This window comes from Neodiprion fabricii, chromosome 4, assembly GCF_021155785.1.
Source record: "Neodiprion fabricii isolate iyNeoFabr1 chromosome 4, iyNeoFabr1.1, whole genome shotgun sequence".
Lineage (NCBI taxonomy): Eukaryota > Metazoa > Arthropoda > Insecta > Hymenoptera > Diprionidae > Neodiprion > Neodiprion fabricii.
Genome location: NC_060242.1, coordinates 11945008 through 11957879, shown reverse-complemented (window position 1 = coordinate 11957879; position 12872 = coordinate 11945008). Strand labels below are relative to the sequence as shown.

At 39.4% G+C, this 12872-nt stretch overlaps 1 long non-coding RNA gene across 2 annotated transcripts; it reads right to left on the bottom strand.

The window, feature by feature from the left end:
• Nucleotides 1–4258: 4258 nt before the first annotated feature.
• Nucleotides 4259–5273, bottom strand: LOC124179699. Of its 2 annotated transcripts, none has more exons than XR_006870139.1 (3): nucleotides 5158–5273; nucleotides 4743–4892; nucleotides 4259–4316 (listed from the first exon to the last, which is right to left on the bottom strand). It is a non-coding gene; the product is annotated as an uncharacterized LOC124179699 (long non-coding RNA). The 2 variants fall into 2 exon arrangements; XR_006870138.1 differs by lacking the exon at nucleotides 4259–4316 and adding an exon at nucleotides 4519–4575.
• Nucleotides 5274–12872: the final 7599 nt, after the last annotated feature.

Sequence of the window (12872 nt, the reverse complement as noted above, 5' to 3'; positions counted from 1 at the left end):
TATTGAAAATTATTCGGAAAAACCATCAACAGCTGAAACTGAATGCACAGAGGAAGAGACCGAAGGAGAGACCGATAACTGAGAGCAGAATACAGTTATAAGTTTTTGATATTTGTTTAAACAACAACATATGTAAAAAGATTGAAAATATACTTACTTTATTACATTATTTTTCAAAACATTGTTTCACTTCACACCTTTCTTACCATATTTAAATAAATAATTGAGAAAAACATACTGTAATTGAGGTAAAAATGGTAATACTCAAGATAATTGCAGAAAAGGACGTTGATACTGTTTACCCTGGGCACCAGGTACCTCGAAGACGGTTGCCGTGGCGATATTCGTGTTCAGCGACCCCAAAAACCTCCTAGCAACGAGTTTCGACAAATTCGATCACAATTTTCGCCAAAACTCTAGGAGAAGACGTTGATACTGTCCACCCTGGGCACCAGGTACCTCGGAGACGTTTGCCGTGGCGATATTCGTGTTCAGCGACCCCAAAAACCCCCAAGCAACGAGTTTCGACTCATTCGGTCACAATTTTCCACAAAACTCTAGGAGAAGACGTTGACACTGTCCACCCTGGGCACCAGGTACCTCGGAGACGGTTGCCGTGACGATATTCGTGTTCAGCGACCCCAAAAACCCCCGTGTAACGAGTTTCGACTCCTTCGGTCACAATCTTCCACAAAACTCTAGGAGAAGACGTTGATACTGTCCACCCTGGGCACCAGGTACCTCGGAGACGGTTGCCGTGGCGATATTCGTGTTCAGCGACCCCAAAAACCCCCATGCAACGAGTTTCGACTCATTCGGTCACAATTTTCCACAAAACTCTAGGAGAAGACGTTGATACTGTCCACCCTGGGCACCAGGTAAACCCCCGCGTAGCAAAACTGGACTCATTTCCATTAATATTTACCGAGTCTCTTGGAAGTGCACTTGCGAAATGCATATTATTAATGCCATAATGCATTTTCAAAAAATTAATTAATCAATTTAGTTCACAAAGTTTGTAGGCGCTCCTACAAAGCGAATGCAAAAAACCGCATTAAAATCCGTCGTACTGCTCAAAAAATCGACAGTCCATTGCTTTATTTCCTCGACTGATAGATAAAAGACGTTTATAAACCTCTTATGTCTTTAAAAAAGAATAAGGTTGCTGCGCCAACCAGCTTTATTGCAAAAACAGTCTTGTTTTAGACTTTAAAAGAGAAACACATATTACGCATTAAAGCATTTTCACAATATTTTATTCACGCTCTTGATTTATTTTGACTGGATAATTGAACTCGCGGATCCATATTTTATTAACGTAACGTCAACAACGTTACATTGGTGTCAGAAGCGGGATCTTGAGTTTCTTTTCAATTAAGTCGATTCAGTGCGTGAAATAAACTATGAGCAATAGTCGTATGACACGCTCACGTCGAAGGAAAAGTGGCGGAGAGGAATCTTCTCTCATGGAAAATCCGAGGGTTCCAGAAGAAATTTCATCACCTTCAGTGGACCCTCTTTTAACTCCTTCGGCGGTCTCTCAGCTTGATCTGCTGAAGATCTTGTCACAACAACAAGAAGCGGCAAGACAACAACAAGAAGCTGCTACTCGACAACAGCAACAACTAATCCAGCTGCTTCAAGAGCAACAGGAACAACGGAGGCGAGAAGGGGAGGCTCGAGAGCGTTCAGAAACTAATCTTCAAGACCTTCTTCGGACGACTGTGGCGGCCCTTTAATCCGTTCATCAAATGAGTGGCACTGGAGAACCGGCTGTTACACCACAAGGTTCTAGTGTCGCTACTCCTGTTCCCTCTCTTGTTCCCTCGCCTGTTCCTGTTCCCGTTGTTCAAGAGATCCGACATCCAGGACGAATCCAGGATGTTCGAGACTCAAGGTCTGTGCCTTTTATTAGGGGAGTAGTTGAATCCCCAGTTTGTAGAAACAGAGTAAATAATGAGGTTGATTTTTCCGAGCCTCTGTCTCAAGTTCAGCCTCAATACTCTCATTTGAGTCAATTGAATAACTCGAGACTTCCTAGGATTACTTCTCAGATTTATGAGAAACCCTTTTGTCCTTTGAAACCGCCAATTTTTGATGGAAAGATTCCATGGGCAGAGTATGAACGTCAATTTAACACTATTGCAAAGCATAATCAGTGGGACTCCGCCGTGAGGGCCCACAGTCTTGCCTCTTGTCTTCGAACGCCGGCTTTAAATGTTTTAACGGCATTGTCTGAGGAAGAAATTTCCGATTATGAGAAACTTAGCTCTGCACTCAAATTGAGATATGGAAATGATCACTTGACGAAACTGTACACGGCTCAATTACAGACTAGAAGACAAGGACGAGACGAAGACCTCGCGTCACTTAGCCAGGATATAGAACGGCTTTCACGTGCAGCATTACCAGATCACGAGCCGTCTCGTAATTTATTAGCGACTCAAGCCTTTTTAAACGCAATTAGTGATCCAGAAATCAAAATGGCCGTTGGGACATCGGGTCTCACTTCTCTGCGAGAGGCAACGGCCAAAGCCCTTGAGGTGATGGCAATGCGGAAACAATATTTTGGGACGAACAGGCTTCGTCGGATTGAGGTGTCCGAAGGCACCTCAGAAAGACGAAGTTTTAAACACTCGGAGGAACCAAAACCTCAAAATTATAGAAATAAAAATAACAATAGTAATTTGAAACCAAGAAATCGTGGTTCTTTCCAAGACCAGAAAAACAAACGTGAAATTGAAAACGCGGCCATGTCAAATCAAACCAGCTTGACTTGTATATTTTGTGAAAAAATAGGACATGACGCCAACCATTGTTTCCTTATTAAAAAGATTAACGGGCAGCCGATGCAAAGTTCGAATCCAAACACTTATAACTGGCGTAAGAAAGATAAAGAGATTGGGGAAGCAAGTCCTCAGACGAACTCTTCAGCAGGGACTCGTCCAAAAAACTAATTTCGGATGATTTGTCGGGGCGAAAATCATCGCAGATTGTTAGGAGTGAAAGCCCTCTTAGAGAACAGTTTTTAATTAGAAGTCTACGACAGTCTGGTCTTTACGCGCGCGGTACTGTAAATGGCATCGATTGTCTTTGGGTGATAGACACCGGTGCGGAAGTAACCGTAGTTCGATCGGATCTCTTTGAATCCGATGACCAGATTGTTCCCTTTTTATCTCTGCGAACAGCCACTGGAGAGACGACCCCGGTTTTGAGACAGGTTACTGTCCAAATTAACCTTTTTGGGTGTATCGACTCTCCGCATAAGGTTTTTATAGCAGATATAGAGGATGAAGGTATTTTGGGAATAGACTTTCTTACAGCTCATAACTGTGTTATCTCGACTAAGAGAAATTCACTAGCTTCAAACAATCGCGAAATAACTCTTTGTACAAATAGAAATGGAATTTATTGGACTCCTCCCAGAATTCGGGAAATAGAACTTTCAAAGGATGATTTGCAACAACATTTCCCTTCACATTTACAGAGCCTTGTTGAGAAATCTTCGATTTCGTTAAATTTAGCTCAGGTAGAATCGTTCAAATCTCTTTTGCTAGAATTTATAGATTCTTTCGCCAAAGATAGTGGTGATAAGGGCCGATGTACTTCTGTCAATCACAAGATCGACGTCAGAGAGAGTTCACCAATTAAACAAGCTCCTCGAAGACTCGCTCTCAACGCCCGAGAAGAGGTGAAGAAGCTTGTGGAAGACATGTTAGCGAACGATGTGATTGAGCCATCGTCTAGTCCCTGGGCTTCACCAATCGTCCTTGTCAACAAAAAGGACGGATCCAAACGATTTTGTATCGTTTACAGGAAGCTGAACGATATAACGAAGAAAGATTCTTACCCTCTACCCAGAATCGACGAGACACTCGACTTGATAGCTGGTGCAACTTAGTTCAGCACCATAGATCTTCAGAGCGGATACTGGCAGGTCGAAATGGATCCTCTAGATAAAGGAAAAACAGCTTTTGTTACGGGTTTAGAAGGATTTTGGCGGTTCAAGGTTATGCCGTTTGGTTTGAGTAATGCCCCGGCTACCTTTGAACGAATGATGAAAGCTGTTCTCCATGGGCTCACTGGCAAAATATGCCTCGTTTATTTAAACGATATAATCGTTTTTGGCAAGAACTTTGAAGAAGTTCAAAATCTCAGACAAGTTTTCGCTAGGCTGAAGCAAGCAGGTCTGAAAATGAGCCCGAAAAAATGCCATCTGTTCCAGAAAGAAGTAGGCTTCCTTGGACATATCATTTCAGCATGAGGTGTGAAGACCGACCCATTCAAAATCGACAAGGTTTCTTCTTGGCCGACACCTAAGAATAAAGAACAAATTCAAAGCTTTTTAGGCCTTTGTACGTATTACAGAAGATTTGTAAAAGGTTTCGCTGTATAGCTAAACCTCTCCATCACTTGACCGGAATTAAGATTCCTTTTGACTGGACCCCGGAATGCGGAGAGGCTTTCAAGAAATTGAAGGAAAATCTTATTTCTTCGCCGATTTTAGCTCATCCAGAGGTCGAAATTTCTTTTATTTTGGATACGGATGCATCTCTTTCAGGAATAGGCAGGGTTCTGTCACAAATTCAGGGAGGTCAAGAGAGAGTGATTAGCTATTCCAGCAGAGTTTTGAGTAAAACCGAAAGGAATTATTGTGTCACTCGTAGAGAGCTTTTAGCTGTCGTTAAGACAGTAGTACATTTTCACTATTATCTGTACGGTAGGAGATTTTTGATACGTACAGATCATGCTTCTCTCAGGTGGCTACTTTCGTACAAATCTCCTGAAGGTCAGATAGCTAGATGGTTAGAAAGGCTCGGTCAGTACGATTTTGATATTCGTCATCGAGCAGGAATTCATCATGGAAACGCCGATGCTCCCTCTCGAAGACCCTGCGAGGAAATGCCAGAGTGTAAACAGTGTGCACGATTAGAGAAAAATCGTGACCCCTTTTCTATAAAACGGAAGATTTCTTTCGAAAATAACCAGGAGGAATGGAGAAAATCACAACAAGAGGACGACACTTTGAATCAAGTGAAGTTTTGGAGAGAAGCAGAAACTTGCCCAGACTGGCAGGATATATCTTTAGCCGAGCCAGATTTGAAAATTTATTGGGCTCAATGGGACTCTATCCTTTTAATTGATGGAATTTTATACCGAAAATGGGAATCTGCAGACTTGAAAGAAATCAGGTGGCAACTTTTGGTTCCCAGGACACGAGATCCAGAAATTCTTGCTCTTCATCATGATTCTTCTGCAGGCGGACACTTTGCCTTAAGGTGTCGCTGACCTGGCATGTCCTATATATATTTCGTGCCGTCAGAAGCGGGGAAATCGCCCGCACAAATCCTGATAAAACGGGGGCATGAATCTAACTGGGAAAATTTTGAAAAGATAGCTTGAATAAAATTGTACGTCTGTATCTCAGTCACGACTATCGCAGATTATTGATAACGTCTAATAAAAATAATGATGAACTCAATAAAATCACGTCGCGTCAAACATGGCCGATCGGGCTAGCGACTTGTTGAATATTCACCGTTTGTACGATATCGGAATTTCTTTCACTTTTGCCAGGGAGATACAGACGTACAAAAACACACACGTAATCCGGGAAAACCTATAGCACCAGTCAGTTTTCTGTAAATATGTCACGATTTGTGTGGGCGATTTTCAGGTGACAGGAGCCCGTTCTGATGCACGAGAAGTCTGTAATTTAGTTCAACGTTGAACCTCCAGAAGCGTTGTAGTCGACCGAAGCGGTACCAGATGGTAAAACGACATGGTAATACGCACACGTCCTATGTTTCTGTTAAAGCAACAATCTGCAGTGCCGACGAGAGCATAGGCTTTTAGGTGGATACGAAAAAATGTACAACTCACTCAGCATAACCGCTAGATTTTGAAATTCGTGCATATCATAAGGCATCGTTTGGAAATTGTAACATCAGTTCACAATCGCGGTAACTATTCGTAATCGCACGTAGCCCGACTGTATGTGAACGAGGCATTCCATGCGAAACCGACCAACCCGTGACCCCGACCAATTTTGATTCTAACGAAAATTTTACACTTTCTTGTACCTGCCAAAAGCAGTCTTTCTGAAACATTTTAGATGTTTGTCTCAACCCATCTAAACACCTTTAATTTATCAAAATTTTGCACAATTTTTTTTTTAAATGCTCATGGCTTTTCCAAAACCCCATATTAAAATAACATACTGTTTCTTTTCTCGTTTTGAGTCGTAGTTCCGCAAAAAAAATTATTCTTTTTCATTTTATTGAAGGGTTTTGGGGCATTCTACATCGAGTACGCACCACTTAAATCTGCCTTTTTTCATCGATTTGATAGAAAATCATTAACAAAAACGAAAATACCTATCCCTTAATTTCTGTTCGTCGAAAAGGCAGATATAAATGGAGAATAATTGACATAGAATGCCCCATATACGCTCCGGATATCCTTATCTAATAGTAGTATCGATGTCCGCAAAATTGTCATACTTACAGATTATTGACCGAAAGATTAGATGCGGCAGTAAAATTAATACCGAAATTGCAGAAAACATGCAAGTATAGGCATGAGGGTTTAGGGTTGAGATAAAAAATTGTGCTCTTGAACAGACCATTATTTATTTATTTATAGCAAATTTGGGGGAGGGGGGGGGGGGGGCCGGTTGACAATCGTCCGAACCTGTTTTAAAGATTACCCTAATATATACGTGAAAATGTTTCTGAACCGGATGTGTTTAACAATAGTAGAAATACATCCCGCAAAAAATCTATGTCACTGTACATACATACAATTACCGCATACAATGGTTCAAGATTCGGTGCAAGTATTTTACAGGGCCGATCCTTGTTAAAACTCTGATGAAGATTTGCTTGCCAATTTTTTCTGTTTTTAATTCTCAACAAATAACGATTTCATACTAAAATTTGCTTCATTTCATTGGTCAATTACGCCTAGTTCTGAATGATGCTACCAAATTTTTTTTCTACATTAGACGAATTACCTGAAAGTTACTCATTTGGTAGAAATCGTTATAAAACTACATACCGTGACTTCTCGTAGGTGGTATACGCTACGGATACGCTAGTGAGTTTTGGGTTGGTTTCCGCATCGTATACGACCTACGAAAAGTCAGGGTATGTATTACTGCTGTACATCAAAGTCCGGCACGATCAATCATGCGCCCAACTGGAAATTGCAACGAAAAACCATAAAAAATCATTCGAAGACGTTACAATTTTCCACGAATTCACTCCAATCTTATAAGATTTCACAGAAATTTGGAACTCTCAAAGGAATCAACTTCTTCGGATTCCAAGTACTATCCCTCCTTTTTTGAAATTCAATACCACTCGTTTATATTTTAATCCTTCCTCTAGTTTATTGAATGTGAAACAATAACAGTTTTCCGTGAATTTCTATCAAATGAGGAACTTTCATGAAGCAATTTTTCTAATGACGAAATAACTTATGTAACATCTATGATGTCTGGCGAAATTGCCAAACAATGCACAAATAAAAAATTTATCAATAAGTAAAATTGATTCCCTCAACCATCGCACGAGAGATTTTATCATGAATATAGGACTTTTTACGTGTGTATCAATAAGTGCTATGAATGAAAAATCCCTAATATTTCAAATATTATTACCTGCATTTCTTCTCTGCCAGATATTTATTTTCCATCAGATTGACGCGGACGGGTAAAGTACAATATAAAAAAAACATTCGCGTTTTATTGTATCGGTATAGGGAATACGTGTTACGAGTGCTGACACTTCAACCCTGATTTTCTAGTAAATGCATGAAACAATTGTGTTAAAAATTTGTAAAGATATTAATCGTTATCCAAATGAAAAGTTTTAAAAAAACCGAGCTCGATTACACACCACAGAGCTTACCGTAGTAATACCTTAATTTTATTTCGCAGTAAACAGATGATTCGGGCATGAATCTAAACTAATTCAAATCAGCTTGACTTCATTTTCCAGAATTCATTTATTTTTCAGTTAATTCTCATTATTTCAGTTAGAACTTTTAGTAGTTCAGTTTTCAGTTATTTCGTATTAATTCAATTAATTTTCATTGATTCAGGTGCATTATAATGAATTCACAAACCGATCGGCACGACAATTCACCGAGTTATTTCCCTCTCGGGCTGCACGGTAGGGTTTTCTTCAACGTGATTCGTAAATAGGAGGATTATGGGAAGTTGTGGGATGAATAGTACTGACCAGATCAAGGAGAGTATTTTACAAAATTAGTTTTTATTTAGAAAGATTATTAGATATCGTGACTAAATTTAATAAAAATTAAATGTTGGCTGGTTCCGCCCCCTACTCCCGCCCCTTCGGTTTCCCCTGCCACCTCCACGACGGCGGCGGTGCCGGTTGCGGCGGCTGCCTTCCTCTCGAGGAACGGTACCGCCGGTGGCCATCGCGGCTGCCACCGCCACCCGGACGGCCTCCATGATCCGTTCCTATCAACAACCAAATAATTGTGATCCAATGTCACGAGTATATTTGACCGCTGAGCAGCTATTCTATATGAAATTATAAAATACGAAAACAGTGAAAAGTAAAACTGTTTCGCCACGGCAATGACAGTATACAGCGGTTCACACGCGGCGAGGGTATAACATCCCAACTCCTTGGGCAATAAAAATGTGTCAGAAAAATATGGTATGCTTCGCGAAGATATCTACTGACGGTCATCGTTACATTATACTGGCTACTGCATAGTTTTTGAAAATGACACAATTAAACCACTTTTTAATTCTTAGACAGACTCTTTCAATGACTGCAAAAAAAAAATTGGAAACAATCAAATATGTAGTTGGGGACGTACCTCAAGCGTCGGGCTAGCCGCGCGATCTGGCCTTGCCGCCGAGGCGGCAGCAGGTGAGGGGGGCGGAACCATCGTCGGGGACTGGATTGGCGGCGGTGGCGGCTGTATAGGGGCCGCCATCAACAGCCCCTGTCGCTCGCCGTACAATTCCGGAATCTAGGCAAAGAAAATGCATAAGCACACGCGTAATTGCGTACGAAAACACAAGATTACTTACCGGCGTTAGGGGCTGTTGGGGCGCCTGCCGCCATCCATACCACTGGGGCGGCGCGTAGCCCCAGTGGTATCCCGGATGCTGGGGATTCGGGGTGACCCCCCACGCCACCCCCGGCTGTTGGAGTGGGACCGGGGGCCTCAGCCGCACATTCACACCTCCGGGCCATTGAGCTTGCGCCTCAACGCCCGGAGGTGCTGGCTGGTCGGGGTCCACCCGAATCCTCGCCGGATTTATATACCCTCGATTGTTATTTGCTAAAAAATAAAGTTCGCAAAATTAGTCCCATGCCAAATCAACGATTTATCAAAATCAACGCGAGCGACCTTCCCTACATCTGCGTTGCTAGTGCGGCAGTTGCCAGGTGTTTAGGTATACATACAGTACTTGGAGATACAGAAAAATATATCGCTCACGAATAATATAATTCATTCAAAATCTTGGTCCCGAATTCACAGCCTATATACCGGATCGCGATGGCCACTGAGCTGAAAATAATCGATGCATCGGTTAATCGAGTCGAAAAAAAATTATGGAATAAGACTCGATTGAATCGGTAATAATTTATCGATTAATCAATCATTTGATATTTTACTAAAATTGTGCATTCGAATCCCTAATTTAGTGCGGTTTATAAATATTCTCGAGCTGCTGAAGCTGAATAGAGGGTGGCTCAAAAAAACAAAAAAAAAACAAACAGAAAAATTAACGCCCCAATTCAAAACCTGAATAAACTAAGATCGCGTTTCTCTATCCGCAAGATCTTTTTGAAGCGAAGCTTTCCAAATCAAAGCTCTTACGCACGTTTGTAATGGGGATCTAACTCAAGAAAAGTGAAACGTCAGAAAGGGAAGTTGCAACGCGTATTGCTGCTGTGAGTAAAGCGAACCAGAGTACTAGAGAAGGTAACTGCGAAAGTTTCAGTGTAATCAGGTTATAAATATTATAACTATGAATGATTTTATAAAAAAACGCTCAGTGTGCGAGCGGCTTGTACAGCGTTCGTGCGCTGCGGTAACGGAATATTACGCGTTATTCGCAAATTTTGCTAACACTGCGATGGTACATTGCAAAGTTTATTGTCATTTAATTATTCACAGTGTTTATGTGTATCGTTGATCGTACCCACGTACCATTCGTCTCACCGTTAATTATTTTCAGACATGTGTGAAAATCAACATTTGTCATATGTTATTAAATATTTAACAACAGAGAGCATAGAATAGGTATGCGAAAAAAATGATTAACGAGTACAAAATTTTTGATTTCGATAATTTCGCGTGGATTTCGACTTAAAAAATGTTGAATTTCACAATGAAAACAGTGGGACGTATTTTCATAATAAAAAACACAGTTAACAATTCCCGGAGTTTCCGAAAAAAAATCCACGACATTTCCATGACTATTCCAGAATTTCCGAATTCACAGGCTTTTACAGGTTTTCCAGAATTCCCTGACCAGTAGCCACCCTGTTATTTATAGCTCAAATGATATACATACATTACATAAAAAAAAACCTAAAAAGATGTAAGATCAACATTTTTCACGTATTATGTGAGGATTAACATAATTTTGATTATTACGGAATTTGGCTTTTTGCGAATGGTATTGGATTGGACCTACTACCTTAAAATATTTTGTACGCTATTGATGTTTTTCGATAACACCAATAATGCGAAAGAATGCATTTTCTGCGTGGAAAAAAGTATTTACGCGCCAAATATTATGATTGGTAACAAATTACTTACGGTTCATCGTTGCCAATGGTTCGTGAACGACTGACTCTCTTCGGTGTCCTTTGGCGGCGACGCTTGCGCTTCACACACGCTACTGTCCCCCACTATCCGCGCGGCCGTCACTTCTGCGTTTGCTCGCGTACCGTCTACATCCACTTTTCGCGGCTAACGAAGCAAACGCGAGTGTTTTGGTAATTTGCCGTGTCACAAGTTCTAATCACGTGCAAATTTTCACGCAGCCAGTGTGCATACATATATTTGTTACAAAAAACAATAATTTTGTGAGTGCAACAATGGATAAGTCACGTCGCACGGCTGAATCGAAAAAAAGGTTAAATTTGACGCGCCGACGAACGAATCGTTCGTTGCAATGGTAACTGTTTTATAAAAAATATATACTGCAAATTTCTGTTATGCAATTATAGATATCAGTTACAAGAATCCTGGCAAATCTGCACTTGCTATGCAGGGTGATTCGTAATTCACAGCAAATACTTGACAGGGCGAAACTTTATCAAAATTGGAATCGAGAGAACGATGAAAAATTAGGGAATAGAAAACTTTAAGGCAAGATTATTAAGTAATTTGAAATCTGACAATAACAATGCATCCAACCTTTGTTATAGAGGATTTTGTTATAAACAATTAGACTTCTTATTTTTTTTTTTCGCTTCGTTGTTATTGATTCTTATGGTAAATACTGACTAATAATTTGTAAATTATACTTTCAAACAGAACAATATAATAAAAGAAAAAAAACGGCTCGAAATCACTTATCAACTATTTTGAAATTTAAATATAGCGAAAAACAACTAAAGAATTCGTTTTTACAGTTTTATATTAATTCGATATTTGAAAACAAAAATATTATATCTGAATGAATTCAAACAAATCATTGAATTTAAAAATTCTCTATTAGAAATCATTTCGAATTATTAACATTCAGTCAATTCAAATTAATTGAATAAAAAAATAATTAACCTCAACGTCATATAATAAATTCCAATAATCCGTAAGCAATGGATACCTTTTAAAACTAAAAACAGAACGAATAAACTTTCGAGAAACGACAGTTTTTTTTTCTCGATTACGAATAATTAAGAATTTAATAATCATACGAGTTTTATATTCTTATAAATTGCTAAACTTCGGATTATTATTATTTACTTTCAGGAACAAATAAAAGAAGAAAGGAATTCGGAAGTATTCCGTTTAAATTAAATGAAGAAGAAATAATAGAATTTAATTACTGTAAGAATCAATAACAACGAAGCGAAAAAAAAAATGATAATTCAAATTGTTTAGAACGAAATCCTCTATAAAAGAGGTTAGATGCATTTTTATTGTCAGATTGGAAATTAATTAATAATCTTGCCTCAAAGTTTTCTATTCCCTAATTTTTCATCGTTTTTGGTTTATAATTTTTTTATTATTAACATTAGTGCAAAAAGTTATGGGAAAAAGTTATGGGTAATTGTATCAACTACAAAAAAGCTCTTGACAAAATTTTTGTCAGCCTTACGGTTACGGAGGTAAATAACAAAAACCAATCACACCCTTGATTTCAAGATAGCGGCCGTTCGCTAACCCTTTCGGATCCGGAAACTGAGTTTCACACTCATGGCCGACGCCCCAGAGAATTAAAAAAAAAAATAGCGTTCTACCCAAAATTCTCAGCGAAATCACGCTTTGCCTGGACTAATAAAGATGACCCCGACACGCGCTCGTAGAAAAATTAACAATGCTCCAGAACAATAATAGGTAGGAAGCCGAAAACTCTCACAAAACTTCTTCGAAGCATTGTTAAAATGTTGGTGTGATTGAAAAATGAAAACTTCAAATTTCGTCGTACAACTTTTTCATTGTATAGTATAATAAGGAATCCTGCATGAAATCTTTGAAAAAAATCGCAATTTTGTTTATATTCTATATTCAGGATTGTAAATGGGCTTCAAAGTCGAGGGATACATTCAAGTTTGTCGTGTTAAAGTTTCAAAAATAAATATCAATACTGAATAAAGTTACGCCGATTTGAAGTGAAAGAAAAAATATCTTTTGCTTTC